General features: G+C 46.4%; 1 protein-coding gene across 1 annotated transcript in view; it reads right to left on the reverse strand.

Moving 5' to 3' along the window:
• Nucleotides 1-24,412, reverse strand: part of LOC135909559 (epoxide hydrolase 4-like) — a 199,478-nt gene extending 175,066 nt beyond the window's left edge. Inside the window, exon 1 of the mRNA XM_070522631.1 lies at nt 24,292-24,412. The gene's annotated coding sequence lies outside the window, so the exon portion shown is untranslated. The remainder of the gene's footprint in view (nt 1-24,291) is intronic.
• Nucleotides 24,413-24,784: the final 372 nt, after the last annotated feature.

A 24,784-nucleotide genomic window follows, 5' to 3' on the forward strand; every position in this document is an offset into this window, starting at 1 on the left:
GGCGCTCTTAAGGGGAGAGGAGTCGACTGGCACAGGTGATTATGCGCTCTTGTCCTTGCGGCCTCTCGGCAAGGACAGCGCCGATGCCGTGTCTGCTGGCGTCGGTGCGAACTTCAATGGCAACGGACAGGTTAAAATGGGCCAAGATGGGGGGGGGGGGGGGGAGGGTGATAAGTAATCTTGTGAGTATGCGAAAAGCATCTGCTTGTTCCGGACCCCACGAAAATCATGTCCTTCTTCAGCTGTTGCGTTAAGGGACTAGGCGCTGTCTGCGAAATTCTTGACGAAGCGTTTAAAACAAGTACGTAGGCTACCCGCCGAGGTTGCTCAGTGGCTATGGTGTTGGGCTGCTGAGCACGAGGCCGCGGGATCGAATCCCGGCCTCGGCGGCCGCATTTCGATGGGGGCGAAATGCGAAAACACCCGTGTACTTAGATTTAGGTGCACGTTAAAGAACCCCAGGTGGTCGAAATTTCCGGAGTCCTCCACTACGGCGTGCCTCATAATCAGAAAGTGGTTTTGGCACGTAAAACCCCATAATTTTTTTTTTTAAGTACGTAGGCTGACGAAGCTCCGGGCATCTTTGGCGGAACGGGGTACCGGAAAATTTTTCACGCCACGAATTTTGTTGCGATGAGGCTGGATGCCACGGCATTGAGGACGGCCGAAACTGCATTTTGATGAGTTTAGCTGTAGGCACCCTTGCTGGAAAACATCGAGCACTGCCGATAGGCTTGTAAGGTGGGTCTCAAATGTCGGAGAAAGAACGATGATGTGATATATATATAAAGGCGTGTGGTCCATTTGTTGGCGTTAAATAGAGGGTTCATCACCTTTTCAAACATTGCTGGGGCATTACACAATCCAAATGGCATCACTTTAAATTGAAGTCCATCTGGTATAACGAATGCGGTCTTTTCGCGCTACAGGTCATCTACAGAAATCTGCCAGTATCCTGACCCTAGGTCGATGGATGAGAAATAGGTAACCCCATGAAGACAATCGGGAGCGGAATCGATTCTCGGCATCGATTTTCGGCAGAGGGTAGGAGTCCTTTCGCGTGACTTTGGTCAAGTGACGGTAGTCTACGCAGAAGTGCCAGCTACTTCTTCTTTACTAGCACGACCGATGACGCCAGGCACTGCAGGTAGGTTGAACGACGTCTTTCGCAAGCATTGTTTTGATCTCGCGTTGAATTACTTGGCGTTCAGCATGGGACACATGAGAAGGACATCGTCTGAGGGGGCTGGCATCTCCAGCATGGATACGGTCATAGACGACAGATGTCTGGCTTAAAAGGCGGTCATCGAAGTTAAAGATGTTGCGATAAGACATCAACATGTGCCTGATATCAGCAGCCTGTGCTGGAAGCAGGTCAGACGCAATCACCTTGGTAATATCACAATCGGCTGTGCTGCTTGAGGTGGGGAATGCAGCGGAGAATCAGTGATCGCTAGCAAATAATGCAGAAACCCCACACTCATCCATAGCAGAGACAGTGGCCAGAGTCATGCCATTTGGGACACGTTGCGTGCATCAGCTGAAGCTTAAGTTTGGAAGGGATGCGCGGTTGTTAGAAACGGTGGGAATGGTTGGGGAACGGACACATTTATGGCCAATATAACATCAACGATGGAAGTATGGGCGTAATCGCCATCGGGAATTGAAGGAAGACACATTAGGTCTTCCCACAAGACACGTACGTAACAGATTGAGATGTCAGACGGATGTAATCCACGGATCACAAACGCGGTTGACGTGTGGTCGGAGCGTCATAGGTGAAGATAAAGCAACCGGGTTCCACAATGAATAATAAGGAAGTGGGCAGATGGAAAGTCCATGCCTAGGGGGAGTTGATGGGAGCAGGGCTCAAGCACAGCAAGTAATGCAGTCGTACAGCATCCGGCAATACTTACTCGTACGGAGCACATACTAAAAAGGGGAAGCGTTCCCCGTCGGCGACTATAATGAGTGGTAAAGTGAGTGGCGGTGGACCTTCTTAAGTCGACGGCGAAGCTCATAGCGCATTACTTATAAATGTGCCCACGTATCAACGAGAGCAGCGAAAAGTGTACCATCCACCTTAACTTCAATTAAGTTGCGTCTAGTCGGCAATGTGGTCAGAGAATTTTGCGGATGAGTCGTCAATGCAGCTTCACCTCCGGGAGCTGCACCGTCTAGTTTCCCGGAGGCAGGCGTCCAATTGGCGACCGAAAGCGGTGGAATTGTGGGGCGCGAGATGATGCGTGACGAGACAATGGTGAACAGTACTGGTGACCACGCGAAGATGGAGAACGACGGATCGACACGGTCGAAGCGTCATCACCGTTGGCCTGACGGGACTCGCGGTAAAGCTGGAAGCGGCGAGGATTGGTCGGAGAGTGACGGTTAGGCGCAGAGGGCTCATGGAGCCAACACCACAGGTTATTGCAATAGCGGGTGACGTGACCAATCCGACGGCAATTAAAGCAACTGGGCCGGTCGTCAGCAATCCTCCACTCGGCCCGATTGCAGCGACTAGCCTCTGGCCTTGGGCATAAGTACCTCGGAAACAGTCAGTCTGGCGGCAGGGAGTGTCGGCGTGCACAGAGTCCCTACCAGCGTTGGAAAGCGCCTCGCGAACGAATGCTTGAACAAGTGGAATTATAGTATTGCTGAACTCACAGGCACGGGCGCACGGGGAAGCAGGAGACATATGCTCAAATTCGCGCCTTGTGATCTTCGTCACGTGTTCCGCGGTTTGCAGTAGCTGGGACTCAATGCGTCTTCGCACGACGATGTTGCCGTGTGGGGAAGTGGGGTGAACTGATGGGCAATACGTCTACATTTCGCGTTTTGAAAACGCCTGCCCTCATCAATAATACCATGTACTTTGTTAGAGTCCTTGCAGATTAGTAGATAGAATGCACCATCTGCTATCCCTTTTAGGACGTGTTCCACTTTCTCAGACTCGGCCATACCATCATCCGCTTTGCGGCAAAGGGCCAGCCCATCCTGTATGTAAGACAGGTGAGATTTCGTCGATGTTCGGGCACGTGATGCTAGCTCCTTCTTCGCCGCAATCTTTCGACCAAGAGACCTGCCAAACAAAGCACGCATCTTTTGCTTTCAGGTATCCCAGCTTCCGATTTCCTCTTCATGATTCTGGAGCCAGTCCCTTGCTTTCCCTTAATGATAAAATAGGGTCTTGACCAGCGTGACCTTTTCATCCCATTGGTTGTTCTCACTTGCGCGCTCGTAGATCGCCTACCGCTCTTCAATATTGACACCATCAGTTCCACAAAGCGTGCCTGGGTCTCATGGCTGGGCAACGACAACCGTCGACGTTGCGACTGCTGCGACGAGAACCATCTCTTCTGTCATTCTGGGGAGAACTAAATGTCGGCCGCTGCAGAGCTCCGTTGTAGCGAGTAGGTATCCCGCAGCTCCACCAAAAATGTGACGGGGATAAGACAAAACAAAAGGGAAAATGTTTTTAGGTAATATGTACAGAGAGAAGCCGAGATGGCGGAACAACCACACGAGCGCTTCTTCGATCCTCGTCTTCATAACCTTACTGGGGCATTCTCCAATGTACTCGAATGGCTTGTAACACTACTATCGGCATTATTACCTACCAAGTGCTGTGTTCATATAAACTGTTTCCTCGAACTACGGCGACATTTAGTTAAGTGAGGGTCAATGAATTATTGTCAATTTACGGCTCGGAACGTTTGCTGATACGGGAACATCACATTTTTAACAGGAACAATGGTACCTCGAGCCAGAAAAAGGGCGAGCTTTAGTAGACATGTGTACGTGATACCTAGCTCTAGCGAGAAGTGATTTAAGGATGTACGTAAGAATTTCAACTTAGTGCTGCGAAAAGCGAGGTACTACAAATGATCGCCATTCCACGTTTTCATGTCTTGTTAGAGCAACTGTGAGAAATGCATAATATTTTAAGCTACAATACACTGTTATACGTACTGAAACTTTCAGTTAACAAATCAAGTGCCTTTAAACTAAACACATGAATAATTTCAATTATGGTAAAAAATATGGGACGTAGCTGTGCCGCATGACAGCGAATAATGGAGGTGTAGCTGTGTGCAAAGGTCTTATTCGGCTGCGGTTAGTATTAGTCACTGTTCTTTGGATCTCGGCATACATTATCCTGCTGTTTTGACTTAGAACACGCCAGAGGTCCCTGCTGTGATCTGGAAACGATTATTACACATGTAGCTTTCAGTTTTAAGATGGCGCTATCCGTATTGGCAGCCTAAGAGAATTTCTTGCTGGATAAGGTGGTATCTATTCATTATGACTATTTAAGGGCGCCAAATAACATGCAGCACCCGAGAAAAGACAAGAGAAAGCGCCTCCCCTTGGCTTCTTTTGTGTGCTGTGTGTTATTTGGCATCTTTAACTTGTTATAATGAGTATTAGCAGCCATTTCACCACAGCGACAGTACATCCGTCAGCACTGGCACGGACACGAGCACATATATATTTTCACAAAGATACTCCTATTAAAAGTTGTTTTCTATTCACGCTGTAAGTTTCGTGTCGTTGCCAGTAGAACTGTCCACCCTACAACACAATTATTTGGTTCGTCTTCGTAGTTGAACTTATCGGTCGTTCTTTTAGGACCTGTATTACACGCGTTGTTCTTCGCTGCACCCTTCCATTGTCTCTGTCCGCCAGCAACTGTTCTTTCGAACGGAGAGCATTTTGTTTTGGTGCGTTCTGTATTCCGCACCAATTTTAGGAACACTGTTACTGGGTAACATGTTAACCTCATTCATTGGGAAAGCCATATTAGGGAAACGTTGTTGAAGTCTGACTCGAGCTTCTTCATGCAGTAAGCGTCTTGCCCCTTCTTTTTATGAAAAGGCGCCATCAATTCGTTTATGATTTTAATATTACAACCTTATTTCGGTGAGCTTGCTTTTACTGACCTGACTCGCGCCACAGGACTACCTTGACATATTCTGTCAGGTGTACTTAGTACACCTGACACGTTGGATACTGTCATTGTCACTGTCATACTGTTGACGCGTTGGATACTGTCATTGTTCTCTCGCTATTAGTCACCCTGCTCACTTTCGCTCACGATGATATATTTAATGCAAATAGGGCTCTTTCGGCAATAAAGTATACAAAAAAAATTAATATAGTAGCTCTTCCTACTCAGAATGTTTGAATACGTACATTTCTCCTAAAGGTAAACAACGATTTGTTGAAAGCAGCACTATAGCAAGTTCAAAAAGTAAAAGTCATAAGTGCGCGAATTGCCTAAGATAATTCATTTTCCAAAGGAAAATATAGCACATCTGGCGCAGAACAAGACACATTGTAGAGACGGTAAAAAAAGGAAGGTTATTCGTCTAAAGAATACGTCGTAATCACCGACATCCAACATGTTTTTTTCTTACTACTTTAAGTTTAGTATCTTATTTCAATGTAAGTTGCTGCTTTTATGCATTTATTTGTTCATGGCGACATGCATCTGTTTGTGAGTGGCTTTATTGTGCCCTGTTTCATCAGAACAATTTCTTTACAGAAAATAGTTTCAAGGATAAAGACAACAATTACCGCTCGTAAAGCAACACGATGTGTAAGCGAATGTGCGGATTGTCTGGAAAGGACACTCCCCACCCCACCCAAACACTGTGCTCATCACGTTACGCAGGAGAGAAATTCAGAAAGGTTTCGGTCCGTGAGTCAACAGCCAGAGGACTTCGCGAATCTAAGCGTCCAACATCATTATTGGCTGATATTTTTTTGTTACGAACAAGTCTAGCGTACCATGCCTTTTCTGGGTACGGGCCCATAATTTGAGAAGAAATAAATTGCACGTCTACCACACGCTTTGGAATGTATGTCAAGCGATGCTGTAGTGAACATGTATAAAACTGTTGTTTTGCAACTAGATTTGCAGCTTAGGGATTAGGAGCCTGCTCGGCCATCAGCAAGGTTTGCATCCCACCTCAAATCCCGTTACACACTAGCGCAGATTGCAGTCTGCGCGATTTTCTCCACTTTTCATGTAGCCGTTTCCAAGATCAGCACAGTTTACTGCTGCACTATTACCCTGACCGGCTCACCTTACTTAGCGCAGGCGTGTCGGGGTCTCGCGCGATTGTTCGGACAGACTGAGGAGACGTGAGCAAAGAAGGAAAAGAAGAAATAAGAGGCATCACTTCATTGAATTCATTATGCGCTTGAAAACGTATGTTTTCTGTAGTGAGGATATTTAGGGATAGTCGTTCGTTTCACTGTGTAATTATTCAAGTAGTGCAGACGTCGCTACACATAGGCCAACTCCTTATATTAGTGTTACCCTGTGCATGAGCTATTCTACAAGACAGCAACAGCAGAAGCAGCTATGATCAGCGAAGTCTGAAAGAATTCGCCGAGAACGCCTCCCTTTAAAACAACCCACACATAAGCTTAAGGAAAGCAATGAACAGAAGCAAATATTTACAGTGAAATTTTGCGATGACCACATTCAGTGCTGACTATTTCAGTGTACGCGAACAACTGTTAATGCCGCAGCCCAAGGCAGACCTGTCCAGCTGTGTCCTCTCTAGAGTACTGTTTGCAAAACAAAAGAAGCTCTCGGCATAATGTAGCTATGACGACGATAGAATGAGTTAAGACCTCTAAGGAAAGAAGGGAAAGCCACGGCCATCGCACCTGAGAAGTTTGCCTTTGTAAATAACACTACCGCTGAGTTATCTTTCTTTGTTTTACAAGAAAAAAGACATTGTATAAGTAACGTCACCAAGGTACATATTTACAAAAATCTCGTGTGCAAGAATTCTTCGTGATCGGAAATTCCAGCCTATCCTGATAATAAAAATACTATTAGCAAAGGACGGCAGTCCATGGCCACGAGCGCTTACGAAGGAAAAGCGTTTCGAGTATGGCACCAGACGAAAATACTACAGATATGCTCGATTTTGACCACAGCCACACAAATATACACAGACAAGGTGAACACTGACAATACCTGTTCAAAATTGTGAGGGAAACAATTTTCAATAAAATGCGTGCCTTGCAGCTAAAATGTGGCAAGGATAAAGCATTTCATTGATGTGTTGTTCCAGACGACTCGCTTTGATCATATACGCTTACTATGGACAGAAATTTGAGTGGACGACGTCAGTCATGAAACCATTGGTGCGGCGTTAGGGTGCTGCGCACATGTTTTGCCCGAGTTGCACATTACAATAAGCGAAAATAAATTAAATCGAACAGCACATCATGCCAACATAGCGGTAAATTTACCACTGTGTAAGCATCCATATATATTTAATTCTCTGAAGGATATCCGCGAGCAGGATAGTGTAAAACCGTATGATTTGCAAAGACTGGCCACAAGATCGGCTAATTTCGAGAAAGAAAATGTTGCAGTTTTGCCCGAAAGGCGAAGCACTGATTGCCATTTCAAATTATTAGGCATCTAGGCAGGATAGTTGTTTTATTGGTCATGCAAGATTTTAAACATTCGCTGACTAACTAAATTAACAAGCATGGTGTCTCGCGTGCACAGACAAAAACATAAAACATATGATTCGATGAGCGCGAACGCTTACTGTCAAGACGCTGCCATGAGGAAGTGCAGCAGCACAAGCGAGCCAATTGACCATCTTGCTGCTTTTCGCTTCAACGCGAACTAAAACATGAGAACGCAGTGCACAAAAGCTATCAGCCCTGGGGGCCTTAGGTTTTGTGGTCATGGCAGGTTGCTTTCAAGGTAGCGCCTATGGGGACGCGCTCAACCGTGCCATTCGGAGGTAACGCCAGAGTACAACCCCTCCCCCTCATAATATTATGCCTTGATCGGTATGAAACACCGGCTGCTTCCTTCCCGCCTCCCTCCCTTTAGGGTATGAGGTCAAGCACTATCTCTCTCGACTCAGCCTCTCAAGCTTTCACTAGCACCCACTGCATACGGCGCGCGGCCACGATGTTATCGCACTGGAGTTTTTAGAGAACATCATGGCTACGGCGACAACTGCGGCAGCAATGCTCCTGGAGTGTCTATGCAATTGCTATCGTAATGAAAGAAGCGCTGGCTCACGTGCTGCCCCTTCTTGTTGGCGTCAGAGTGGAATAGACAATCTTAAGATGCAAACGATGCCAATGCACATCTTTATGTAGCAGCAAACGTGCTCTTAGAAAACACAAAGAGAAACGAGGACTATTACATGAAGCTAATTGTATATTTATGGAGGCTGACAATTATCTAAGCACTGCTTCTACGCTCTGTCTAAAATAGAGAACGACTAGCTTTGCCAATGGTTTTGTGCTACAACCCGCCATGGTTGCTCAGTGGCTACGAAGTTGGGCTCTTCAGCCCAAGGTCGCAGGATCTAATCCCGGCCACGGCGGCCGTATTTTGATGGGTGCAAAATGATGGGGACGAGCACCTGTGTGCGTAGATTTAGGAGCACATTAAAGTACCCCAGGCGGTTGAAATTTACGGAGTCCTCCACTATGGTGTGCTTCATAATCAGAAAGTGGTTTTGGCACGTAAATAGATCTCCATAGCTTAATTTTTTGTGCTATATACGAGTGACAAGTGCTTAGTCTCATTCAAGAGAGTTCTTTATCTACTTCCACATCAGCACAACTACAAAATATGCCTACACTCTTCGCAATCGATGTTTTCATTCTCCTATCTTATTGGCCCTGGCATCTGCCTACAACTGAACCTGCAAAAAATACATGCCGTAGTAGAGCTTTTGCTGTAATATATTTTCTGTAGCTACTGCACACTCCGAGTTCTAATAACTTTTCGAACTGTGTGTAAAAATCAGGAGTTTCCCGACAATCTGTATTCCTATATAAACATTCACAGGGCCTCTTATATTATCCCTAAGACGACTTCAAGGCGGAAGCCCAAGTCCCAATGGATTAAATACGGGCACATGACGTACACATCCCCCTGAAGTCCTTTGATCTACATCGCTTAGTCTTACCTCCTAATTCACTTAACCTATTTCGCTTAGTCAACCCTCTTAATTCGTGAGTCATACTCTTAATTCGCGGAGCCTACTTCGCTTTGTCATCCTCTTCATTCAGGTGAGTCATTGTTTTAGTTCGCTTGCTCATCCTCTTAATCTTCAGCATCTTGCAAAACCCGGCATGCTGTCTTCCCTAGGTTTTGCAAGATGCTGAAGATTAAGAGGATGAGCAAGCGAACTAAAACAATGACTCACCTGAATGAAGAGGATGACAAAGCGAAGTAGGCTCCGCGAATTAAGAGTATGACTCACGAATTAAGAGGGTTGACTATCTAGGCATATAGAAAATAATGAGTTATTCCCTCACAACATGGTCGGCTTTCGGCCGGCACTCTCCACACAGGACGTCATGTTACTTATAAAGAGGCAAATCATTGATGTCGACACTAGAGACACTCGGGGCATCCTTGCTCTAGACTTGTCCAAGGCTTTTGATAACATCTCGCACCGGTTCGTACTAGACGCCATCTCAGATCTGGGCCTGGGGCCACGATCCCATGCGTACGTTAGCTCCTTCCTCAGGGATCGCAAGGCCGCTGTCAAAATAGGGCAAATCAAATCGAAGGAATTTACATTGGGAGCGAGAGGCACCCCGCAAGGGGCGGTCATCTCTCCCCTACTGTTTAACATCGCCATGAAGGGCCTCTCGGACAGACTGGCCACAGTAAGAGGAACGGGTCACGCCCTCTACGCGGATGATATTACCGTGTGGTGCTTGGGAGGGTCTGACGCTGCAGTTGAGAGCGCGCTCCAAGAGGCGCTCGACATCACAGAACACTTCCTACTAGACACGGGCCTGAGTCTGTCACCAACCAAGTCCGAACTTCTATTGTATAGGGCCACCCGACGGGGGGTTAGGTGCTCCACACCCTTAGATCAAATTCCCATAGCCCTCTATACGAAGGACGGACAACAAATTCACAGAGTGGATACCATCAGGGTCCTCGGACTCTTGCTGGAATCTCGCGGGGGCAACTCACAGACTATAGTCCGCATTACTTCGAAGACGGAGAATATGCTTCGGCTTATCCTCAGGGTCTCGAACCGCATAGGGGGTTTAAGCGAGAGCAATCTACTCAGACTATACCACGCGTTTCTGATGAGCCACGTTAACTATGTAGCCTCCGCGTTGCGCCGGTCTAAAGGGGATGAGGCCAAAATCGACGCCCTCATGCGCAAAAGCATCAAGCGCGTGCTGGGTTTACCACTCACTACCAGCACCGCGCGTCTCATGCAACTAGGCATGCACAACACCCTATCAGAGGTGATCGAGGCCCAACGAGTGGCTCAAATAATTCGACTATCATCATCGCGAGCGGGGAGACGCATCCTCGAATCCGTTGGATGCGGTCACCAGGAAATCACGGAGCGCAACGTGACCCTATCACCCATGGTCCGAGATACGTTCAAGGTAGATCCCATGCCACGTAACGTCCACCCTCAATACAATGTAGGGCGCCGGGTAGCCAGGGCTCGTTCCCTGTTAAAAGCGGCTGCTGCCACTCCGAATCTGGCATGTTTCGTTGATGCCGCCCAGTACGAGTGCTCTGATCACTATGCCGTAGTTTCGGTTGACTGTAATGGCACTCTCATTAATTCAGCATCCGTGCGGAAGGTTTCTTCAACAGTAGCCGAGCAAGTTGCTATAGCTATAGCACTGAAGGACCCTCTACGTTCCAATATCTTTACAGACTCCAGATCGGCAGCCCGAGCTTTCGCCTCCGGCTCGATCTCAAAGGAGGCGGCGGCCATCCTCGGCAGCGAAGGGGCTGCTGGTTTTCATAGCATCAAATGGTTCCCGGCCCATATGGGAATCAATGTACACTCTGAGCTTGTTAACGCCAATGAGTTGGCCCATGACTGTGCGCGAGGTCTTACACACCGCGGCGGTTCAGGTGGACTCACGGGCGGCGACTTAGGGCTGTATAGGGATTCGCTTCTCACCTTCCACGAAGTCTTGACACATTATCAACTTGCTCGGCGGGCCTTTCCGCTACCACACCCTAAACTTAATAGACCACAATCGTCGGCGTTTCGCATGCTTCAGACGGGGTCATTTCCCTCCAAGGGCAGATTCAGTCACTTCGCGCCTAACGTAGAACCCCACTGTCCAGACTGTGGGGAGGCGTACTGCTCCTTGTCCCATATGCTCTGGCAATGCCCTGCGTTACGCAGCTCATCGCTAACCACTCTAACCGACTGGGAGGCAGCCCTTAAGAGCGGCGACCTCTCAGAGCAACTACGGGCTGTCCAGAGGGCCTGCGACAGGGCGGAGGACCACGATCTTCCGACCCCGACGTGGGTGCGGCCCGCGACGGCTACGGGGACTCCCTGAAAAGGGGGCTACCCTAACGCCGGTTCCTCAGGACCATTAATAAAGTTCTTTGTCTGTCTGTCTGTCTGTCTTCCCTATATGCAAAAACTCCCGCAGCGCTCTTGATGGTGTGTGGGGCATGAGCCATTGATGATGATAGTGTTTGTGCCTTTCTTGTCGTCGCCGCGTTTTCGCTCAAGGATTTTGAAGGCCGGCTGAACGATGAGACATATAAGGTTAATAAAGTGCCTGCTGATATTGCAATGACTATCCCAATTCTCGTTCTTTAGAGCAGACCTCTTGGGCGTTTATGCCGACAATGAGCGTCGGCGTAACCGAGCGTACGCGGAGCGCTGTTAGGGATGAAGGAAGGCGATAGCGAAGAGACCACGAGGAGGAAAGCGGTAGAGGGGGCTACAGTGAAAGTATGAGGTGGACAGCGGAGGAGGAGAGTGTGGCGAAAGGCTGAGGCGAAAAGCAGGAGACTGCGATAGCAAACATAGCCCGAGGAGGAAGGCGTAGGAAGTCACCTTGAAGAACGACCAGATGGCGCTCCCGTCCGCGCATCAGCGGCAGCTGCAGCGCCAGCTCTCCGAGGGAAAGGAAGAAAAACAACCAGAAAGTTTCGCCGTCGCGCGCAGCGTTCGTCGCAAACGTTTCCTGGTAAAGACTATATATACGTTTACATAAGCTGCCGTAGCCAGGAAGCGGCAACTGTGTGGTCCGTCTATATTTGGCGCCCCGTGTCAAGGCTCTGCATTCCTTGCGGGGATCGGTGTGATGCCTCAATATATCAAGAAATGAAAAGAGGTATAGAGCTGCGCTCAAATTTCGCATTAGCCAGTATCGTAATCATCAGTTAATTCTGTTTCGCGTCCGGTAAATCCTATGGCGAAGAAAAGTAACAGGACATGCATCCACCATGTCGTATTATGCTTAGCGAGGAAGAGAAACACAATACATCTGGCCCCCACTCCTGATATGCCTATGTCTCCGTATCATGACTCGGGGCATAAAACGGCGTATGGGATTACCTACTTACACCCCCCCCCCCCACCTATACTCCGGTCAAGTCTGTAACCCAACTGCATGTAAATTGATGCCGGAGCGGACAGCACGCATCTATGGGTGTATAAAAATACGGCAGAACGCATCTCACTTTGGCTGTGGCCAGTATTGCGCTTAGCATTGAATCAGTATAGCTACATAACGTATCTTCATTGTCCAAATGTATTAAATAATTTGACAGAACCCATCTCACAATGGTTGCCTACGGTATTGCGTTTAGCATTGAATCAATACAGCGACACAACGTATTGTCATCGTCAAAACGAGTTACGTATAAAGCGTGTGCAGCAGCGGTACTTCTTTTTCACGCTTCCCTATGAACGCTCGGTGCAATCTAGCAAGCCTACCCGTGGTCTTCGAAATGCGTAGCCCGCCGGCGCATGGAAACGCTTATAAACGTGTCATGCGGCAACCGGGCTCGTCTCTTGCGTTTCTTTCTCGATACGCCGCACCTTCTAGTGGCGCTGCCAAGATGTGCGCCCGTGGCCTCCGAGACGAGATGCCTGGCGCAACGGTGCCTGCATGCGAACGCTGAGAATTATTCTCTCGCGTGTCCTGCACTCGGTGGTACACAGTCTGTGACCCAAGTCGGCCAGAAGCTCACTCAAAAGGGCACTTGTGGGAGGCGGCGCAATGAGGTAGCCACCATGGTCATGGTTTGCTTAGGCCAACCAGCAACGATGCCACGGTATCTGGGATACCGCGGCCCCTCAGGTCGAGCACGCTGCGTGTTCCATTCTCCCACTACACGCCCGTGAGCTGTGTTCTTCTTCAGCGGCTCTGGAGGTGACAGTAATGTCACCACAGCGGCCTAGTGCGAAGCGCGATTGGAATATTTTATGCCTACAGTTACGGGCATTATAACCGCAATGGTAGCCATCCTCGAGGTTGCTGATATTGGACGCCAGAAGAATGCTTCTGCGGACAGCTGGGTCGTCTTGCTACCGAGCAGGAAAGGCTCGAAGAATAGCCACAGTGAGAAAAACAGAGCAAAAAACTACCGCTGGTATCTCAGATCTACTAAAGACTTTCAGCAGCGCCTCACAAGTAGCCTTATTTCCCGAAGTTAGGGCGCAACCAAGAGAGGAAAAAAAAATTATGACAGGAAAGAGCGTCACTTGGAACTAATTTATTGAAAGCAGACCGGATCATGTTTACAGGCGAAGGTGGCCAGATGCGCACATACGCTTACGCACAATACTCAAACAAGTTTGCGTTATTATCCAATAATACAGTGCGGAAACTGTCATTCAGTGCAACGTAAAGCCACAAATTCGTTGACAAAGATGTCACATTTCGTGTTGATGAAGCAGGCCTCCATTAATTCCCGTGCCTGGGAATCGTTGCTTTTACCGAGAATGCGGATACAGAAAAGATGTCGCTCAAACGTGCAGGAATCGCAATGCATAGGCAAATGTGCATTAACCTTGTTTTTGTAAGACCGCTCATGTTCCCTTGCCCTATCATTGATACAATGGCCTGTCTGGCCGATATACACTCTGGCGCAATTAGGGAATTTCGTACACCGCACCGACCGCGCAAGTTATATTCGACATTGTAGGTTTTCTGCCACAATAGGTCATCTTCTGCAGGCCTGGAATGCGTGGTCACAGGCCAGCATGCTTCCGTGGTGCCTAAGAAACATTAGATGCTTTGTACCTGCTGGCCACTTCCTTTAAATTGTGGGCTACTTTATGCATGTACGGCACAACCTGCTGCCCTTTTTCCACTAGAGGCTACGCTTCCCGCTCACCCTTCACGTTCTGAAGGAGGGTTTCTGCTACTGCGACCGTGATAGAACAAGGATATCCGGCGGCTCGTAGCGATGCAACCTGGCAGTTGAAGCTTTCCTACATTTTGTGAGGACAAGACCTCACCAACGCCGCCTCAAGACACATGAATGCTATTGCCTTTTTAACAAGTTTAGTATGCGCCGAGTCAAGCAGTAAAAGGTCCTTGCATGAGCGCGGGCAGTAAGACCAATAAACGCGTGGTTCAGAAAATAACAGCTTAAATCTAAAAACTAAAGGAAGCTCATGTAAAGGAAAAGAAAGGAAGCTTTCATTTCCTTTAAAAAGCTCATGCGTAAAGGAAGCTCATGTAAAAGTAAAGGAAGCTCACGTGTAAAGAAAAGCCCTCTTTCATGTTGTCCAAACAACGTTAAAATTTCTTCCAATATATGAAGGGTCATTGCAGAAAGGTTCGATTTTAAAATCACCCAAAAATTGTCCACATACCTAAAAAATTTTTTTACTTCTGCAGCGTCAACGGCAAAAGCAAATTCTCGGTCAAAAAGCAAATAAGTACTTGTTACATATTATAGGTGCGACACAGGAACTGATGCAAATACCCTTACACTAAATGTAAACAGGATCATCATGCGAAATAAGAGTCGAGCAGAGATAAAATTCTAGCAAAGTCATAAAGTTATTAACAGGTACGCCTGCACCACTCTCAACAGAAAGAACACTATTTTGTTCGCTACAGTCCCAAATTATCGGAAACAGTACTGCATGTGAGACTGGGTAAAAGAAATCTTCAACATTCACTGAGCTGGAAGTTGCACAAGAGTCCGAGTTTTGCAGGTACTGTGGAAAATCCAATGAATTCTTGACAATAAGCTGGTCATCTTCATCCAGTGCACTAAGATGCTTTAGTAAATAACGGCTTACGTTTTGCTGCCAGGAGTCACACTTACTAACGATGCACCTAAATGGAATATCTGTCCTGTCGGTTTTTACACTGAAAACAATGACAAGGCGTTACGCTTAGAAGCATTAACAGCTTTATGTAATTTCTCGAAATGAATAATTTTACACAGCTCTATAGCCTTCGCCTTTATTTTATTTATTTAGCACTTTGCTGGGAGGAAATTCTTGGCGATTGCTTGTGCAGCTTTTTCACAAACGACCCGGCTAGGTAACACAGCAAAGCCACCTCCCCTGTATGCTTCTAGGAGGTGATTGTTGTTTTGTCTGAAGTGATGACGTCACGGGTTGAGTAATGAGGGCGTAGCTGTGTGAATATAACGGTCTTCAAAAGGAAGCCTACAGTATCCAAAAGGCACCGTTCGTGGTCATCACTATCCACCTTAATGGCTACACGCCTGCTGAGTGGTAGAAAGTCATGCACACGTACACCAGGAGAAAACAGCCTTTCGGGTATTTCTTCAGTGTGTTCGAAATCTTTTCACGTAGCACAACGTGCCCCAGGACAAGAAGCTGGGCTGGCTTAGTTGCTGCTCTACTGGATTTCCTGGACAAGTGCTTAAGCGTACAACGCCACCAGAACTCGGTAGTATGGGCGTCACCTGCTTAAAGACCTTGCATTTCATCTCAGTAATCCACCGAGTATCGGTTTGGAGGCAAAACACCTTCCGAAAATCGTTCATAAGCCGAATTTCTTTCCACAATTCCGCTTTTGTTAGGTGACAGAGCCTCTTCCCATGACCAACAGAGGGCTTGACATTTCTTAAGAACTCTTGAACTTCGACCGACACCAGTCGCTTGTTGAGGCAATATGTCAGGTATCGTGCGTGGCACGTAGAAGAGGCAATAGATGCAATTTGTAGAGATGGTTTCGTAGAACAGGAAACCGCAAAAGAAGGGCCCACTATAGAAGAAACATCAAGCAACAATACTTGTAGCTGGGCCAGTTGGTTCATCTTATTCTCCGATGTTAAGACGCAACCAAGGGAGGAAAAAGCGAAGTTTTAGGAACCCTTAGCCCAGTAAGCTAAGGGTTCCTAAGTAAGCTAAGGTTATTTTTATTTCCTTTACAGACGCACATGTTGTTATGGATAGTATAAATATTTCCTTAAATCTTGTCCAGATTTTATTGACGTCTGGTTCATCGCTAAAAGTGTTCAAGGAAAAGGTCCAGTAACGGAATATGTTCATATCATAGGCTTTACGAAAATTTCTCAACTGTATTAAACTTTCCTGTTCACGTGGCAAGCCATCGTCAATTTTGTTCTCCACAACCACAAGTCTGATAAGCCTTGTTCCACGGAAATGTTGTAGCTGTCGATACACCCATGAAGAAAAGCTAAATGCAGTGTTCAATGCGCGTATCCTGTTTTGACGGGTACTACAATAGACGATCTGCATATGGTCATGCATGAACGCTACGTCTAGAAGCTGTTTGCCGTCTACTGCTTCTTTCGATTTGGTTGAAAAGGTGTTCCAATTTATTCCAGGAAAATTAAAACCACCTGCAACTATCACTTCCCATTCTGGGTCGAAATGCCCTCAAGGTAATGCTGTAAGTCTACCTGGTGTGAAATAGCTGCCTTAGGATATCGGTAGACGGCTCCCGGAATAAAATAAGTGCTGTGTAATTTAATTTAGCTCCAAAAGCTTTCGTGGTTTGCGATGCCTTCCTGAACTATAGCTTAAACATTTATCTTAAGCATTGTCGCCACAACTCCTCCTCGCGAATCACTATCTTCCTATATATTTATAGCCGGTGGGTATGATTTCGCTGCCCCGTATGTATTTCCTGTCGCAACCATGCCCCTGTAACAGTACTGATGTGTGGATCACAGCTGGCCTAAATATATTCTAAGTAACAAATTTTACCAACAAGACTTCGAGCATTTGTACTTAGGAAAGGAAGGTAACTTGAATCCAGTCGCAAATGGTTTGAATCACCTTTCGCAGTGCGGCATGAGCTTTTCTTAGCGAGCTTCAGCTTCACTGAGCTATTTTTATTGTAGTCCCAAAAATACACGTCTGTTTTATGACCAGCTTATCGTCGCTGAGGCGCTAGCAATGTCCCTTCTCTATAACTTTTTTCCGGAGTACCATAGCAGCTCGCGCTTGGCTAGATGTCTTTTGCAAAAGTCGTTACCTACTGATAAGGAGACATGCTTGAGCTCTTAGCAATTTTTGTTAATTTGTGATTTCTCCTAGGCATCGTATAGCTTCATTGTTACCGGACGTGGTGAACTACTTTGCTTTTTGCCTGTTCGGTGGATTCCTTCAACGGCTTCTATTTCGACAACAAGTTCCTGCAAAAAGTGTCAGTTTCACTATAAGGGCGAAGCAATGAATGCGTTAGCAACATGTTAGAATGTTACACGAGGTGCAAGACTCGTAGCTATACTGGTAGTATGAATGAAGTAACCGTAAGCTCGCTATTCCGACAAATGTTCTACCTTCATGCGTTGCTGTTTTCACAGGGATCACTCTGAGAATATTAACATTAAGCTAAGAGATTTACAGAAGGCGTTCAGCGTTTTATTACATATCTAAAAGCTGCTCATTAACCCCCGTTTAAAACATATTTATGGGTGATGTGTCAGCTTTAAGCTAATCAGCATTCCCTGAGAAATTCTTGCAATTTTTATATGATATCTGTATCTAAACCATATCCCACCAGTTTGCGCACAACATGGTATGTACCAATGGTTACGAGCCCAAATAAACAACTTCAGAATGGGTCACTTGGGCCATTTGGTATGTGCCCCTGCATGTATGCAGGAACAGGCAGCCTGAGCCACTGGATGCGTCCAGTAAGGCATGTGTCACTGACGATCCATCTGAACAGACAACGCAGGCGATTTCGGCGTGAGCAACTGGGCCTGTCACAGTTAGTAATATGTATTGTTGGCCAATCCTCCAAAATAGGTATCTATTACTATGTAGGTACCCGGATAGACAAGCACACAGAAGTATAGAACAGAAGAGCTTTGCAACCTAAAGTAGAAGAACTGCATTAGAGAGGCATAAAACATTAGTTCAGGAACACCCTAGTGGGACTTGTCAGCTAATGCGTAAGCATTAGTTCCAGTCGCTCATCTTGCACTCATGCAACGATGATTCATTGAGTAGCCGAATTAGGCACACCGCGGATCGCTGTGTCAAGGATGACGCAATGTTCTGCAAGTATTGAAATGACCCGTCGCAATTACCTAACTAGTGAACCAAAGTAGTCGGAATTAATGTTATTGAGCGAAATAATCGTAACCACTCTGAATTGGGCATAAGTAATATAATATTAGTTTTCAGTGCCTCTATTAATCTTGACTGGACTGTTATTGTAATTATTCATAATTAGGCTTGAGTCATCTTGATTACCCTTAATTATTCAGGAATAAATCTAGTCAATTTATTCTTAATCACCTGAAATTGAACTTACATCAAACTAGTTGCTTTAATTCTGGTTGGCCTCAATAATTTATTGTTAAGCGTTCTAAATTATGGCTAATTATTCTTAAGTACGCCTAACTAGTCTTGATTAGGCTTGATAATTACCTATCAGATGCGACAACTGAAGGGACCTGTTATTTCTGTACCGAATGTACGGTACGGATCACCTTATGGTATGCTTGCTGCGACCTACTTTTTTTGTAGACTAACTGTACGATATGGTCACTTGTTGCAATTGTTGTGGCCCGATTTATTTATGCACGGACTGCATCATATGGCCGACTGGGTGGTATTTGTCGCGGCTACTTTAATGGCCTGCTTTCTTTCTGCATGGACTTATCGTATTTTACACAACTGCTGTGTCATTGCCATCGCGTATTTTTGTTTCTGAACCCCACACTAGCCTGTGGCTAGGGGTTCAGTCAGTGTTTTGATAATTTGTATGGCAGGAGTAGCAATAAAATGAAAATGAAAAGAAATGAAATGTATTGGCGCAGGCACGTACGCAAAGGGGGAGGGGGCGGCGTAGGCGAGAGCCCCCCTCCCCGAAATTAAGTGGCATACCTCCTCCCCCCTGCGCACACCACCACTCCTCACACACATTCCTAAAGGGCCACTAAATCAAGCTTCAGTCTTGACAGCTTTTCGGCGATCAACATTTTGCTGCCTTTTTTACTCCTTTTGGACGGTGGTAGTTATCGACATCTCCTGGGGTGTGAAGGCGAGCTTTATTATCAATTCGGTGCCCGCGGGATTAACTCGAGATGCGTTGAGTTGTCACCATCTACTGCAACGGTCACGCGCATCGCTGTTGCTTCGTTAGTTCAACTTCCTTTGTTTAGACTTATCCAGGAAGCAGGAAAGGGATTCATTTCGTAGTCAGCTGGTCTGTACGCTCGTCCTGCTAGTTGCGGCTGGAGAAAACGTTTTCTTTTGCCTCCTTACTTCCTCGAGTGACGACTCGCCGCGAGGCTGCGATATCCTCGGAGCCATATACGCGCGATAGGGGTTAGATAAGGCGGAAAATATGATCATGCGATACAGTATCCGGCATCAAACCCTTCAATAACCGTAAAGCCCATAAGCAATATGAAGGTCACCCGTTACCTCGTCTGGTTTTCCCTAACTGTACAGCACTTTTCGCGCAAATTGGCAACTGGAAACAAGAGTCGCAAGGAGTTCAGAAATTAAGCGATCTGCTAAGGGAGAGAGCCGAGGCAACAGTCTAAGAGGAAGAAAAAGCGAAAATAAACAAATTTAATGGAAGTGGAGAATGATTCCGTGTGTTTTCAATGACGCTTCCACAGTTATGAGTCGAGCCGCCTGACGTAGGCCCTTTCCTGCTGTGCTTACCTGGGTGCTTTTCTAACATTCCGTGGTGAGCGCGGTACGTTTAGAAGCGTAGCGTAAGGCGACCTACGCGGTCCTGCGGAACCGTCGGCCCCACATCGTAACGCAACTTACCAAATAACAATACGATTCGGTTGTGGCACTGGGTAGAGCAGTATACGAGAGATTGAAAACAACTTTGATTGTTCCACGAATATATATTTCTGTATAATTCTTCCAGAACTAATTTCAAAAGCGGTGCTATAAATCTTTATTTTAGACATTCGTTTGTTTACTTGCTCTTAGCGGTGTTCTTCCTGCGCTTCTTTCCTGCACGAGTCATTCTTTCCTTTTCCTCCCCTCCTTCCTATCTTCTATTTCTGTGTTGCTGTCACCTCCCTTCAGAAGAGTAGGCAGGCGTTGTGCCCCTTCCGGTGGCAGTTGCCAGCCTGCTCCTCGCTTTCCCTTTCCTAATACCTGTGTATATGTGTATGTGTGTTCAAAACAAATAATAATAATAATTTGGTGTGGTTCCTTGTTTGTCAAGTAAAGAAGAGGCGTATCTGTGAGATACGCATTTAATTTTTCTTTTGCGGGTTTACGTGTCTTTATGGCAAATGGTAGGCATTATTTACGTTTGTACTAGTAAAGGTACTCCCCCTCATTTTCATAGAAACGTTACCCTGGGTTGCCCCCACCCCACCCCACCGCCAAACGAAACAACCAAGGCCTGTATGGGCGACTGTATGGTATACTTGTTGCGACAACTGTAGCGGCCTACTTTCTTTGTGCATAAGCTTATGGTATGGGTACTTATGGCAACGGTCGTGGTCTGTTATTTCTGCGTGTTATAGTTTCTGCGTGGTAGTGGTATGGGCAACTGTGCTTTCTCCTCTTTCTTTTTTTTCGCGCTGACGGTTGCGGCCACGGTAGGTATTCTATATATTTTCCTAAGTAAAATTAAATGAACGCTTTTAATCTGCTTCTCAGGCTCTGACAACATTAAAGGCTGGGATTTTCTTTCAGAAAGATGGTAGCATTACCTGATGCGTGGTTTGAAGTGGCCTACTTTCTTTCTATGCCGAATGGAATTGTTGGTGTTCTATATGCTCTCCTAGATAAAAGAAAATTAAGCCATTTAATCTGCTGTTTTACATTCTTTATTTGCAGAAACTTGGCAGCATTACCTGTTTTGCCAACTGTAGTGGCCACTTTCTTTCTATGCCGACTGTTACTGTAAGTGTTCCATAGTCATAATCTGAAATCTCAGTAGTAATACGTAGCCATTGTCAAGTATACCCCCACATGACTCCTTGTGTACCTTGGAGGGCATCGCGTCATGCTTTACAGACGGGCGTACAGGCAGACTGATTTACGAGGGAAGTAGCCCTAGAAGGCTTACGCATGAATGAATCTGGAATAACCCATCTCGCGATGAACGTTGACGTCAGTGCGTTGAGAATCGAAGCAATGCATCAGAACAGAGCATTGCAACCACCGAAACGCGTCATTTACGAGGCATGCATGTAGCCAGGCTGCTGGAGCCAGGCAGGTCACGGTAGTGGTCTTCTGAATCACCAAAGCGTTGATGACAGCTAACTGAAGGGTCGTCTTCTCAATTTAATGCGTGCGCCCACGTTTGTCTAAGCCGGCATACAGTTTCTTGCAATAATTATTGTAGGAAACTCTATGGACGCCGGAGCTTGGCGGGAGACACGCACTTGCGTCTACTCGGTGTTCTTTGGCTAACGCGTGTGCAGCCCTCTGAAAATGCGTCTCCACCAGCGTCTTTCACGACAAACCATTTTGCTCTTAACAATGACGCTTTATTACAATAGCGAATATACGGATGCTACATGCAAATTTTCGCCGCCGGCGTTGCCATGAGGTTCCGTACATATTTAGGTATATGTATGTTATATTACATCGTAAGCTATATGACATGCGGTATATGCGGGTTATATTATCACACCATTCTATCCTTAAAGTCACTTATACCAGGTGTTACATTCTTCACGAAATTATTCATCAGAACTTGGGAATGGCAGCCCGCAAACAAATGTCATGATACAAAACACCACAAGCGCCTGCGCTTTATCTTCAATTTTCTCAGACGGAAATATTTCAAGTTTCGAAACAATAACAGAGCCCAAAGCTGAAAATGGAGTATTTTTATTGGCGCCGCTGTGCAATGCCTGTGAGAACGGCCCAGAAAAGAGGTTTGAAAGGTACGCGATAAAGAAAAGGGGCGCTAAAGTCACTAAGGAAGACGCAGGCTTTAATTATTAAATATAAACGAAACTGTCCGTTGGTTGGATTTAAACCGAGGACCCTTACCACAGCAGCTCGGTTTTACCACTTAACTAACGTTTACTTTAATTCATACCAGTGCTGCAGCTTCGAAGCTTACATTTCGCGTAATATTCCAACACGTTGCTATCGCATTCGCTGCTTTCCCCTTTTGGAGAAAGTGTGATCATTGTTATGATGGCTATGCGATGAATTTGGAGAAGGGAACTGCATTTCATTTCTACTCTATAAGATTGAGCCGTCTGCTGTCAGTCATACTTAGCAAAATCTTTCCTCGTAAGCATACGAAGCTTATGATATAGACAACTCCCCCTCTAAATACAATGTCTGCCCTCCTTTACGGCTGCTAATCGCACTGAACAGCCGGCGTCGAAAGCAGCTGAGTCTCGAGAAGACACTGAAGTGAATAGAATTGGACCAAAACGTGCAGCGAGCAGCGAGGAGCGACAGAGAAGAGAAGGTGATGTCGGCAACAGGCAATTCAAGTTGACTACATTGGTGCGAAGCATGTGGCAGTTCCGCGTGTCGCTACATTGCCTAACTGCACGTCGCATTAACGTCCACATTCATTGTAAATAGGACGTGGCATTTTGAGGCCGCTACACGCACTTTCCTCGGGTTATTTTTCTCTGTCACCGTTTTGCCGCCGTCTTGGGTGACTGAGTAGTGCATGATTTAATGGGTAGAGCATCGTGCTCCCGTGCTGAGGCACCTCGGTTCAAAGCCACCCGTCAGACCAATGTGGGTGATCGGGCGCGTACCGCACTTCAGCGAACCTCTTTTCCACCAACTACGGTCACTGGATATGTGGCAGTCATCAATAAACCTCTTTGGCATCTACGTGAGTCACTTGGCACGTGCCGCTGCGTATGTGCCACTCTTCAAGGACAGGGAAGATCCCTTAAGATTCATCTGGCGCTGGGTGAAATTGAACCGGCGTCATGCATAGTTGTCGAGACAATTTTGCCTCGTGCACGTGCCACGCGTGGTCTCCCCGGCTGCGGCGTTAGACAGCGCAGCGGGTCAAGAGGGAAGCAGGAGCTAGGAGCGTGGCTGCATGAACCCCTCGTGTATGACGTGTTTCGCAGCTGGCAATTCAATGTGTCGGTACGTTAGTTGAACGCGAATAGCATTTACGTAGACAATCGTCGTGACATATGCTCTGCCGAAATTGCAGGAGTCAGCTAGAGGAAAGGAAGAATGTTTGCATATTAAGCAGGAAGAAGTGAAGTGACTCAAACGGCACCAGAAGGTGCACTGAGGGAGAAATGTTGATCAAAGGAGTAGTGTAGATCATGCCGTTAACAGAAAATTAAAGATCCTGGCTACATAGTAGTGGATAATATTTAAACAGTATGTGCCACATTGCTTTAATTTTACTCGAATACGGTGACATTCATCGTAACATGCGTTCTGGCGCAATTTTTGTGAGCCTAATGAGGGCGGCACAACTAAAACGCCGCAATTCTTTATCCCCATGCGTATTGATTATCAAAATTAAGGGCATTTTAACTTCAAATACATTGTAAGCGAAGTTCTGAATTCCAGTTTATATAACGAAAAACCCCAAGTAGCTAGACATAATATCTATGTTACATTGAATGCGGCGCATTCAACAGCAACGACTTTGTCACAAGTGTCACGCTGGTTTCTTGTCACCAAATGGTTTATGCATATTATTTCTAACCGCGCCTAGTGAGATCGCTCCCAGAGCATTTACTCGGGAAGATTAGTTTCATCGCCTTCTGCGGGAGTTTGATGCCATAGCAGCAAACTTTCAGCACATTCGTAAGAGGTTCCTACATCACAAATTCCTTAGTCACGTATATAACGTTGCGCATATCACTTTTGGACATCCTCGACCACGCCTTTCTGGCCCAGTTTTCCAATGCGCTCCGTCCCCGGGGAGAAGGTTTATATAAGGCCCCATCGTCCGCCTGAGAGCAATTGACAAAGAAAACTCATTGTCAGGGAACGCCTTGGGAAGACAAACCCAGTGAACCCATTCACCCTTCGCTATCAGTAAGCGTGGCATTGGTCGCCAAGGGAGACTACATACACAAGACATATTATGTTGGTGGAAATTCTAGGGAATACTTGCCTGATTTTGCAGAGGAACACATATATGCGAAAGTCAGACACGTAACGGGCAAGTGACCGCACCAGTAAATAACACGACGTAAGCGCTACAAATGAAAAGAAAGGTGCTGCGACACTACAGCTGCTTGCTTCGAAGCGGAGTAGACAGCAAGACCGATGTTCAGCGTGCGCGGAAAGAAGTAGCATTGTGCCTACCGGCTATAGCAGGTGGCAGCAGTGAATGTGAACATACGGCATTCCTTTTCACAGTTTGCAGTGCGGCAATGCTGAGGAAAAGTTGCTGTTTTTTTTCCTATTCTTCCAAGTGAACAGCAATAAAAATAGAAATGGTGGATAGTATCGTCGGCAGGTTTTCTTGTTTTCACTTTTTAGCACAGTAATTTTCACAATTGGCAGTAAAATAAAAACCAACGGGAGGACTTGCCAACATGATGTCACTTGTTACACCGACGTCCAAGGCAGCTGTAGGCGGAAGCATGCACGGCAGTGCCATG

The sequence above is a fragment of the Dermacentor albipictus genome, chromosome 7 (assembly GCF_038994185.2).
Source record: "Dermacentor albipictus isolate Rhodes 1998 colony chromosome 7, USDA_Dalb.pri_finalv2, whole genome shotgun sequence".
Classification (NCBI taxonomy): Eukaryota; Metazoa; Arthropoda; class Arachnida; order Ixodida; family Ixodidae; genus Dermacentor; species Dermacentor albipictus.